Genomic DNA, 11,513 nt, shown 5'->3' on the forward strand with positions numbered 1-11,513 from the left:
AAGTTTGCAAGTGGCAAGACTATATACTTTTTAATTTTCAAATCACTTAACAACTAAAATTACGGCTTCTATTTGGTAAAATCATTAGAACTTATATTGAGATTAAGTACTTAATGTGATTTATGATGTAACTTTCGACTACATGTATGTAAATATTTACACTCCGGGGGAGGGGGTAAAATCCAAAAAATTACTAAAATGTATTCCCTCTGGTCTTTTTATAAGGAACACTGTGGGGAAAAATTTGATCCTTTTTTTAAGAAACTTTGACTATTTTTTAAATTTTGGCACTAAAAACCACCTGAAGATTACATGTTGTGTACAAAGGTTTGTCTATGCTAGCAATTATTGGAAGATGGTTGACGTTAGTTGAGTAAGTGTATGGATTGTCAGAAGATAAATTTGGCTAGATATCCAATATTGTTCATTCCAAAAATTATGATTGGAGAGACAAAAAGAAAGTGTATTATTTATATGTTTCTGAGATAGTAGTATACAAGCCTTTCCTAACAAGCAAGGTTCCGAATTTAGATCTTTTATTTAATTTCAGACATATGTTATGGGACAAGTTTTTATGATCCAATAAATGTTGTTATGTTCATATCCTGTAAAATAAGTGAAAAGGTCACGGGTGATTACCAAAAAAAAAAAAAGGGTCACATTTTACGAACTACATGCTATATTATCTAAACAAGCAATCTCTCATTTGGGGATGCCAATTTTATATTGTCCCATTTGAGGATCTGAGGATGTGGAATTTTTCCCCGTGAGGACGGAGATGGAGTAGATATTCCCCCGAGAGAGGTTTGGGGATGGAGATGAAATTTTATCCCCTACGCGCGGAGACTCCCTCCTCGAAAATTTTATTAAAATAATATTTATAAATGTATATTTTAGTACTTTATAAATTATTTTTAATTATATTTTCACACAATATGTGTATACGTACATTTGATTATATATTTGTTTAAACATTTGTTTATATATGATGTTTATTAATGTCACAAGACTCACAATAATATTTTAATTTTTTTTATTTGTTTTATTATTAAACTTTAATAGTTTTTTACAACTAGTCTGATTAAAAATAATTGAGATTTGATACTTTTTTTAAGGTTGATGGAGCTCCGCGGGAACTGTGGGGATCTGCGGGGATGAAGATGGAGGAAGAATACTCCCCGAAGCGGGAAATGCAGACGGGGTTGGTGAACATTTTAGATGGTGGGCAAGGAGTGGTAAAGTATTATCCGGTCAATCCCCGCCCTATTGAAATTATTAAGAAGAAGATGAGGGAAATGGGTACTGACCAAACACCTAATTTGTTATGTAGTAAAGTGAATGGAAATTTAAGTATGCTTAGTTTATCAAATTAGTTGGGTTGTAGTCTACATTATAGACAACTATTTACTCTAATTAAAATGCAATGTTAATGATTTAGGAAAAGAAACAAAAAAAATAATGCAAACACAGCTATGTATAATAGAGTAGCTATTGATTTTGTTTCCCTATATTTAGCATTACCCTCCCTTTTGTTTATCCACGTCCAAAACATGAGAATCCAACAAATTGCGGACCCTACCAAACAAATAGACTCCCGCATGTCGTAACAAGCATCTCACGTGCATCTCTCTCTTTCACTCTAAAGGCTCGATGACTAAGAAAATGAAATTGTTTGAGTCGTGGTTAGGTCTTCTAGTAAACACTGTTTTGGCCGTCATTCTCATCTCGAGGCCTTTGTACAACATGGCTTACTTTATCTTCAACTTGATAATAATCCTACTTTACTCTGCCTTTATGATCGTTGCTGCTATGAGTATGGGGATATTGTGATTGTGGTGTTTTCTCTTGGGGTTGTTCTTTCAGCTCACTTCCAGGCGATGAGGAATGCATATAACAAGGTTAATGGGCCTGCTGGTGGGATTGGAGGTGGATCCGGTGGACTTGAGGTGGTTTGACTTACACGGTTTGATTTGACTCTTTCACTTAATTCATTATGTCCTAAGTTCATTAATTTATTCTGAAACTTACACCATTTTGTGAATATATGCCTTGACTTGGAATATTTTTATTTTGATGATTGACAAAAGAGTCCGAGAATGATAAGGATGCAAAAAGCGGAAAAGAGGGTCAAACTTTTCAAGACTTGAATTATAGACTTATTGAGTTATAATACACATATTTTTAGGATCCTTATGTGAGTAGTAAAAATAGCTCTCTTGAAAATATATCACACACTCACAATAATTTTTATTTAAATATGATTTTACATAAAAATATTTTGACATAAATTATTTTAAAATTGCATGATTTCCTTATGTCTCTAAAAATATTTTTGACCATGCTTTTGAAATTAATCTTAGCATGTCTACGTGTTTCTCAAAATGGCATGTTGGAGATCATAGCCAAATTGATTTCAATGTGATTATGGCATATTTGTTTTCAATGGACCATTATTGTTACAACGGCTATTTGGTTAAAATGGTATAAATTGGATTTTATTTTATGATCATCATGGAATTAAAGTGCAATCAAGAAAAATATTTTCCATACGTGTTTTGCTCAGCTAACGGCTAGTATTTGTTTTGCACTTCATTCTCATTTCATTTTCTATATAAACTAGAATCCGGACCCGTGCCAAGCACGGGTAAAATGAGACTAAAAAATTAATATTTTAATATTAAAATTTTCATCATTCTGAAATAAAAAGGATGAAAAATGAAAAACTATAACATAAAAAAAGTAGGATCCCGTATTTGTCAAAAATAAAATAAATTAAGATCCCGTATTAATATATAAATATAGTCAATTAAAATAGTTTTAAAATCATTTACAATTCAATTAAAATTGTACCTCTGATTTTTTATTTTACCGAAAATTAAACGTATAATTTTAATATATTTTCCGCGTGAATCACAAAAAAAAAAAAAAAAAGAGTAGGCCCCGTATAAATTACAAAAAAATAAATCATGTCTCTTAATATATACGTAAAAATATAGACTCGTGTGTAAACTTTTTTTAAAAAAACCCCCCAAACAAACAAAACAAAGTTAAAATAATCTCATAATACCCATAGTAAAATAAATATGAAACAAAAATACCCTAAAAAAATTATTTGAATATATCTTATATTAGTTAATTTAATTTCCACATCAATATCCTCCAAATAAAATAAATATAGAACATTGTATAAATTATTGGAAAAAAATATGTCTTTGTGTTAATACATGAATAAAAATAACGTATTTATTTTAATATATTTTTTTTGGTATTAAGTAGTATTAACACTCTTGTTCTCATGGAAGAATTCACTGATAATTCACAGTTCGACTATCAGGTAAGTATAGCCTCAAAGTAATACATGTGCAAAAATATATGCGCATGTAAATTATAAATACAAAAGTCTCACGTAAATTATAAAATAAAAATAGATTTCCGTCTTAATATATGAATATAAATATATAATCTTCATATAAATCAACAAAAAAAAAGTCATATATAAATAACAAAAAAAATGAACACAAACCCGATAAAAAATACAAAAAATAGATCAATGTATGAATATATGAGTAAAAATATAAAATCTCGTATAAATATCTTAAAATAAAGCCCCCAAGCAAACAGAAAAAGTTAAAGTAATTTCATAATATCTAAAGTAAAATAACTATGAAAAAATAGGAAAATGCTAACTTGTTCCCTTAAAATTAATGTAACACATATAATGATTTAAATAAAAAAATATTTTATTAAAATTCATGCGGTTAATTCAAGTTTAAATTTTCATAAATAAAATGCAGAAAAATTTATTATATAAAAAAATGCACAAAATTGAAGAGAATATTTTGATATTTGGATTCTTTAACATGTACTCTAAGAATTAACATGACCCAAAAAATTAGTCACAAATTGCGGACATAATTTTTTATTATTTAATCGTACACATTAATAGTCTACACTAATTTAATTGCGCGACATAATTTTTCTAATTTTGAGTTTTTAAGAGACTTGGGGTTGTTGTTGTTTAACTCCAGGAACACGGTGTACTGTGATGAGATCCTCTTCTTCTACTTTTCTATTATATGACTTTATTGGACAGTGCGAGTGTTCCGATTTTAGCATATCTTATGCCTTGATTAATAAAACCACCTTATGTAATAAAAAATTATCATAAATAATGCATTCGACACAAACATTGAAATTAAAAAAAAGTTATATATGTCTACATCATAAATCAAATTACATTACATTGCAACAACTGAACATAAATCTCCAAAACGTAAAAGTAGCAAATTGAAAAGACAAACAAAACTAAAAAATGTAAAGAATTATTCTTCAATGTCTTAAACCCATGCCTTAGATGAGTCCGTCATCATTCTACCAAACAGATCTACATATAAAATAGATTTAAAAATTAAAATGAGTACTATGAATTTACGATAGAGAAATCGTTTACCACCCCAAGCTTTTACTAATCCCTTAATTTTTGAAATTGCCTTAATTTATGAGGTTCATTCTATATTTAACATTTCCAAAAATATATTGCATTACCATATTTTCCAACTATTTTAAATATACTACGGTCAATAATTATATACTACTACGGTCAATTTTTTTTTAATGTATTCAGAAAAAGAAATTAGTGTTGCTATAATTATTTATAAAAAATATTTCATTTAAAAAAAATATATTTCGATTTAATGTACCTATAGTTTTTTAAAAAATAAAATTATTAAAAAGCTTTTATTTACAATATAAAAATTAAAAACCTTTTCCTTACAATATAAAAAATCATTTAGATAAATACTTCTTTTAATTAGTTTTTTTATTTTATGTCAAAGATTAATACAAAATTATTTAGAGGATTTTATTTTATTCTTTGAATTCGAATTTACTATAATTATAGAGATTGATATTTCCATTTTTATTAAACAAAACGTGTGGCTAATTCACGCCCAAATAAATATATTTCAATTTCAAATTCATTTTTTTTATTTGCTGAAAAAAATGAGCTAGTAAACATTTATTAGAATTAGAATTCTTTGAATTGTTGCCTTATATGATTTTAATTCATTCTATTTATTGATGAGTGAATCAATTAATTAATATCAATCAATTAATTGATATTATGAATATAGAAATGAAAAATGTATTTGCATTAAAAATATGCTAAAAACGTATTTGCTTTAATTGGTTTAATAATCTTATTAATAGAAATTAATAGAAAATATGCTAAAAATATATTTGTAGTACAAATAAGCTAGTGCAACATAATGATATATATGGTAGTGCCAAAATAGCCTGTAGTACAATTTTTTTTTGTTGCATTATAAATAAGTATAGTTTTTTTTTTTTTTTGTGTATGTCAATTTTCATGACTTGTTATTTGGTCTATTTATAAAATTAAAAAATACAGCATGTTTTAAAATAATAAAATAAGGTTCTTTATTTTTTATTTTTTTTAAAAAAAGTTCCTTATGATTTGAAGTGGAAGTGGAGATGTTTAAATGACTCGGATCTCGAAATTATAAAACAACACTAAAATTGTGTTTTGTTAGTAGTTTTATGGACTAAATTGATTAATACAATTGAATTAATTGATTGTAAATCACATGTTTCGGTCTATTAAATGTCGTGTAGATGATGGTGGTCAGTAATAATTAGCTTGTTATATGTGATAATATTTTGGCACCGAAAAAAAAACTTGTTTTTTTAGAAAAAAAAAAAACTTGTTATATATGCAAATTTCTATCATACTCCCTCCATCCCATAATATAAGTAAAAAAAAAAAATTCACACTTATTAAGAAAAGTGGAATATGATGATTTGAAGTATGATTTTTTGTGTTTTTCTTGAAATAAGTTTCATGAGAAGATGTAAAAAGAATTTTTATTGGTTATTTATTATTGAGGAAAGAAGAGAGAGTAAATTAAATGCAATTTGCATTTAATTTTATGAGAATAAATAAAAGTAAATCTTGAAAATGATAAAAGTTAGTTTTTTTGCTTATAATTTTGGACATAAAAAAGTGATTTTTTTTTCTTATAATATGGGACGGAGTGAGTAGTTGAATGTAAAGAGAAAACTTTCAATCAAATATTAAAGAGGAAACCTTTTTTTAAGGCACCAAAGAAAAAAAAACGCCAGAAATTGAACGATATACACAAAAATAATTTTATTAATTAATATTTGACAATAAATGTGGTTTAGTTTTTTTTTTTGATAGGCGAAATCAAAATAAGATGCAGGAAGATGTACTTCAACCCATTACAACAAATGATTAACAATGAAGACAACTAATATGATTATTACACTATCAAGCAAAAGAATAAACACTATTAGCATCCAAATTAAGAAGTTAATTTGAGGCCCCACAAAATGTTCTCAATATTCTTGCATTCTCCCATGAAAACAACTTTGTTTCTCGTGTTTCATATCTTTCTTTATGATCACATTCCTGAAAAATAGAAGAAGAGAGAATGATCAACAAAATAATAGAATAAAGAAGAAAAAGTTGAAGAAAATTATAAAGACAACAAATATGATTGATAAAAGAGAGAATAAATTAAAAATTCAAGTAATTCAAGTAAATAAATAACAATGAAAATAACTAAGAGAAATAACCAAAAGAAAAGATTTGAAAAATTGTGAGTTGTAGTATTCACACAAAGATCATATATATATAGAGAAAAAAATGGAGATATGAATAATTTTGTCTTTAATATGAAATTAAAATCATTAATAACAAATATGACCAATTAGTCAAAATAATAAATTACATGATTCATCAACAATCAAAAACATTCATATATTATCACATCTTTTTCAAAAAAGAAAATTCCATGATTCTTTTTTTTTTTGGTCAAGTCATGATTCATTTAAAAAAAATATAAAATATTATTTTCACGTTTTTTCATTTTGTTTAAATCATTTCATCCACAAAAATAAATAAATAAATAAAAATTGGTTTTTAAAATTATTTGAAGTTAGTCAAAAAATAAAAAATATTTGAAGTTGAAATAATAATAAATGAAATATTTTTATTATTATTTTTAAATCGAATATTTTAATTAATTAGAATTATTTCATTATGAATTATTTTCTTTTTAAGTAGGCAATTTAATATAAGACATATTTCATTCCTTTTTGAAATAAGACATATTAGAATATTACTGTTTTAAAAAAAAGAATATAAGGCATATTCTATTTTATTATAAAAAATTGAATGTTTATGGAAAAAATTGGATAGCACGGGGGAATGTTTATGGAAAAAATTAGACAGCTATATTGAATGTTTATGGAAAAAATTGGACAGCTATTATTTTTCAAAGTAATTATGGTCATTTTTCAAAGTAATTGGACAGCTATTGAATGTATATCAACATTAAATGTGAGGAATGAGGTTGAATGAGGAGAGGAGAGAGAAAGACAAATAAGTCTGGCTTATTACATATTATAGATATATAGAGTCTTGTGCCATCCATTTGAAGTACTGAATTTTTACATCAAAATCATATAGAAAATAATACTTATCACTCTCACTATTTCTACACTTGCTAATATATTTACTTGAGAGCTCTTTTATACTACATAGTTTACTTTGTAGTACTTGTGCTTCAATTTGTTATATCTACACACTTGGTGTAATATCATTGTAATTTCTTTTGTATTGGGTGTGATCCCAAGGTTTTCAAGAGAGGTGATATCTCTTGGTTTAGAGGCTCTTGTACAAGGGAGGTGATATCCCATTGTTTGTGTTAAGAGTTCTCGGTTGTAAAGGTTATTAGCTTATCCTGTTATAAAAGCTTGGTTTAGTGAAATCTCAAGGTGCTTTCCTTGGGGACTTGAGTAGGCCCTTTGTTTTTGGCCGATCCAGGATAATTTCTTTGTGTTCTTTCTCCTTTCCCTTTCATCTCTTTTATATTCCTTGCAAGTTATTTTCAATTTATTTACTTGTTTTCGGCAACTTTATTTATAATTTCTTATTCTATTTAAACTTATTTACAAGCACTTAATTTTATTTGATTAAATTTTTTAAGTGCTTATTTTTAATCGGTTTTTTGAGTACACAATTCGCCCCCCCTCTTGTGTTGTTTGGAGTCACTTGACTAACAAGTGGCATCAGAGCTTGAACTCTTGTTTAAAGACTAATCGTCTCAAGAGCCAAGATGATTTCAAACAATTCTTATGGGGAAACTTCTATAAATAGACCACCACCTTTCAATGGTGAATGGTATGGTTATTGGAAGGAAAGAATGAAATTTTTTATTCAAGGTATAGACCTTGATATATGGGACGCTGTGGAAAATGGTCCATTTATTCCCACCCATTTAGTTAATAATGTAGTGGTGAATAAACCAATAAATCTTTGGACCAAAAAGGAAAAAGAAAAGGTACAATACAATTTGAAAGCAAAGTATATCATCACAAATGCTTTAAGCGTTGATGAATTCTATCGAGTATCAAATTGTACGACCGCCAAAGAAATGTGGGACACCCTCCAATTGACCCATGAAGGAACTACCGAGGTCAAGAGGGCTAGGATGAACACATTGGCTCATGAGTATGAATTATTTAGGATGCAATCGGGAGAAAGCATACAACATATGCAAAAACGATTCATTCGTATAATAAATCATCTTAGAGAACTTGGAAAATATTTCGAAAATGAAGATTTAATTACAAAGTACTTGGATGCTTAAATCGATGTTGGCAACCCAAAGTGATCGCTATTTTGGAATCTAATAATTTATCGTCTATGAATTTGGCTATTTTATTTGGTAAATTAAAGGAACACGAGCTCGAATTAAATCGACTCTTTGAGAGTGAAGAAGGTGAAAACCAAAATAAAAGACTTGCCTTCAAAGCAAATACCAAAGAAATTAGAGAAGACATGGAGCCAATAGTATAAGAAGGGAAGAGTATCGATACATACAAGGAGAGGCAAGAATATTGTATCGTAAAAGTGTTGTATATGTTTTGTAATTTGATGTACATATATATATATGAGAGTACAAGGATCTGTATACTAATTGCCTATAATTGTCTAGTCTATAATTGCCTATAATAGAAATCCTATTTTAAATACAATTATGATACAATATTTTGACAGCTATATGGATATGCATTGCCATCATGTTTACACGCCTATAGTTATATTGCCAGCACATGTTTGCTTGGCTTTGACCTTCTTAAATGTGAATAATATGTGCTTATCCTTAACACCCCCCCTCAAGTTGGAGGTGGAATTGAAATTTCAAGAACACCCAACTTGCCAAGTAGTCGTTTGTAAGCGTCGCCTCCAAGTGGTTTGGTGAAGATGTCAGCTAGTTGGTCGAAGGAGCGGAGATAAGACGGACGGAGGAGACCTGATTTAATTTTTTCACGAACAAAATGACAATCAATTTCAATGTGTTTGGTGCGTTCATGAAAGACTGGATTTTCGGCAATGTGAATGGCAGCTTGACTATCACAATGGACAGTGATGGGTAGAGGGTGAGCAATGTCGAGATCCGAGAGTAGAAATTTCAACCATTGTAACTCGGAAGCCAAAGTTGCAAGGGAACGATATTCTGCTTCAGCAGAGGAACGAGAAATGGTTGGTTGTTTCTTAGTTTTCCATGAGATAGGGTTGGAGCCCAACATGGTAAAATATCCAGTGGTGGAACGCCGCGTAGTGGGGCATCCTGCCCAATCAGAGTCAGCATATCCGATTAACTGGAGGGAGCTGGAGGCCGAAAGGAATAATCCTTTACCGACACTTCCTTTAAGATAGCGGAGAACGCGTGTGGCCGCATCGAGATGAGTTGTGCATGGGGATTGCATGAATTGACTGAGAGTATTGACAGCATATTGAATGTCAGGACGTGTCACTGTCAAATATAAGAGGCGACCAATGAGGCGACGATAGACTGTCGGGTCAGGAAGGGGACTTCCATCATTTGGCCGCAAACGAAGGTGTTGTTCCATAGGAAATTCGGATGGGCGACAACCAGTCAGACCAGCATCAGATAAAATGTCAAGTGTGTACTTCCGTTGACAGAGAAAGATTCCCTTCTTGGAACGAGAGACTTCAATTCCTAAGAAGTATGAAAGATTTCCAAGGTCTTTGATGGAAAAAGCCTGGGCGAGAAATTTCTTGATGTCGGAGATGGCATCGTCGTTGTTTCCTGTGATGATGATGTCATCGACGTAAACAAGTACAAATATAGTCGTGTGTTTACTTTTGAAAGTAAATAGACTATAATCAGAGATGGATTGATGGAAACCCTTTTGAATGAGAGTGGTGGAGAATTTTGAAAACCACTGACGAGATGCCTGTTTGAGGCCATAGATGGATTTGTTTAATTTGCATACACACGGTTGCCCTTTATGAGAGAAGCCGGGAGGTAACTTCATGTAGACTTCTTCATTAAGATCTCCTTGGAGGAAAGCATTGTTAACATCAAGTTGATGTAACGACCAATTTTTAATGGCAGCAATGGAGAGAAGAAGTCGCATCGTGACAAGTTTGGCAACCGGTGCAAATGTTTCATGGTAGTCAATGCCATGTACTTGATTGTAGCCTTTGGCGACTAGGCGAGCTTTATATCGCTCAACGGTACCGTCAGAGTGATATTTAATTTTGTATACCCACTTACAACCGATGGCGGTTTTGCCATTCGGAAGTGGAGATAAAACCCAAGTGTTGTTGGATTCAAGAGCGTGGATTTCTTTAGCCATAGCTTCACGCCATTCAGCGGATTTGATAGCTTGAGAATAAGATGTAGGTTCTTTATTCTCAATGATATTGACAAGAAGAGCTCGATGAGAGGTGCTCAAATTGGATAAAGAGAAATAATTTTTTAATGGGAATGCACTCTGTGATGTGACATTGTTAATGTCACATACGTGGTCCGTTAGGCGAACGGAAGGAGTACAGTGACGTAGAGGATAACGACGTTCGGGATGATTGATCGCTGTAGGGGAATGTTGCTGGGGAGGTTCTACAGGAATGGCTGGAATTTCCGATGGGTTATCAACCGGAGGGTTGGGAATAGTCACGATTGTATTATCATGATGACTAATGCCCGGAGGGATACTTGATGCAGGTGATAAATTGGAAGGAGTATCATCAAATTCACAATCAAGGAATTGAGTATTGATGCTTATGTCGCTAGCGAAGGAAGGAGTTTGAAGGTCGTGGTATGGAAACACGGTTTCAAAAAATTGAACATCGCGAGAGACATATATTTTGCGAGTGTGCATGTCATAGATGCGGTATCCTTTTTGATTAAAGGGGTAACCGACAAAAATACCCGGTTTGGCTCGTTCATCGAATTTGTGTTGAATGTTCATATTTTTGGCAAAACAGAGACATCCAAATACACAAAGGGATGAGTATGAAGGAGGAGAACCGAGTAAAACTTGATGAGGAGATTTATATTTCAGGATGGGAGTAGGAAGTTTGTTTATGAGATATGCGGCGGTGAGTACACATTCACCCCAAAAGGAAAGAGGTAATTTCGCTTGAAAACGTA

The sequence above is a fragment of the Trifolium pratense genome, linkage group LG6, assembly GCF_020283565.1.
Source record: "Trifolium pratense cultivar HEN17-A07 linkage group LG6, ARS_RC_1.1, whole genome shotgun sequence".
In the NCBI taxonomy this organism is placed as follows: domain Eukaryota; kingdom Viridiplantae; phylum Streptophyta; class Magnoliopsida; order Fabales; family Fabaceae; genus Trifolium; species Trifolium pratense.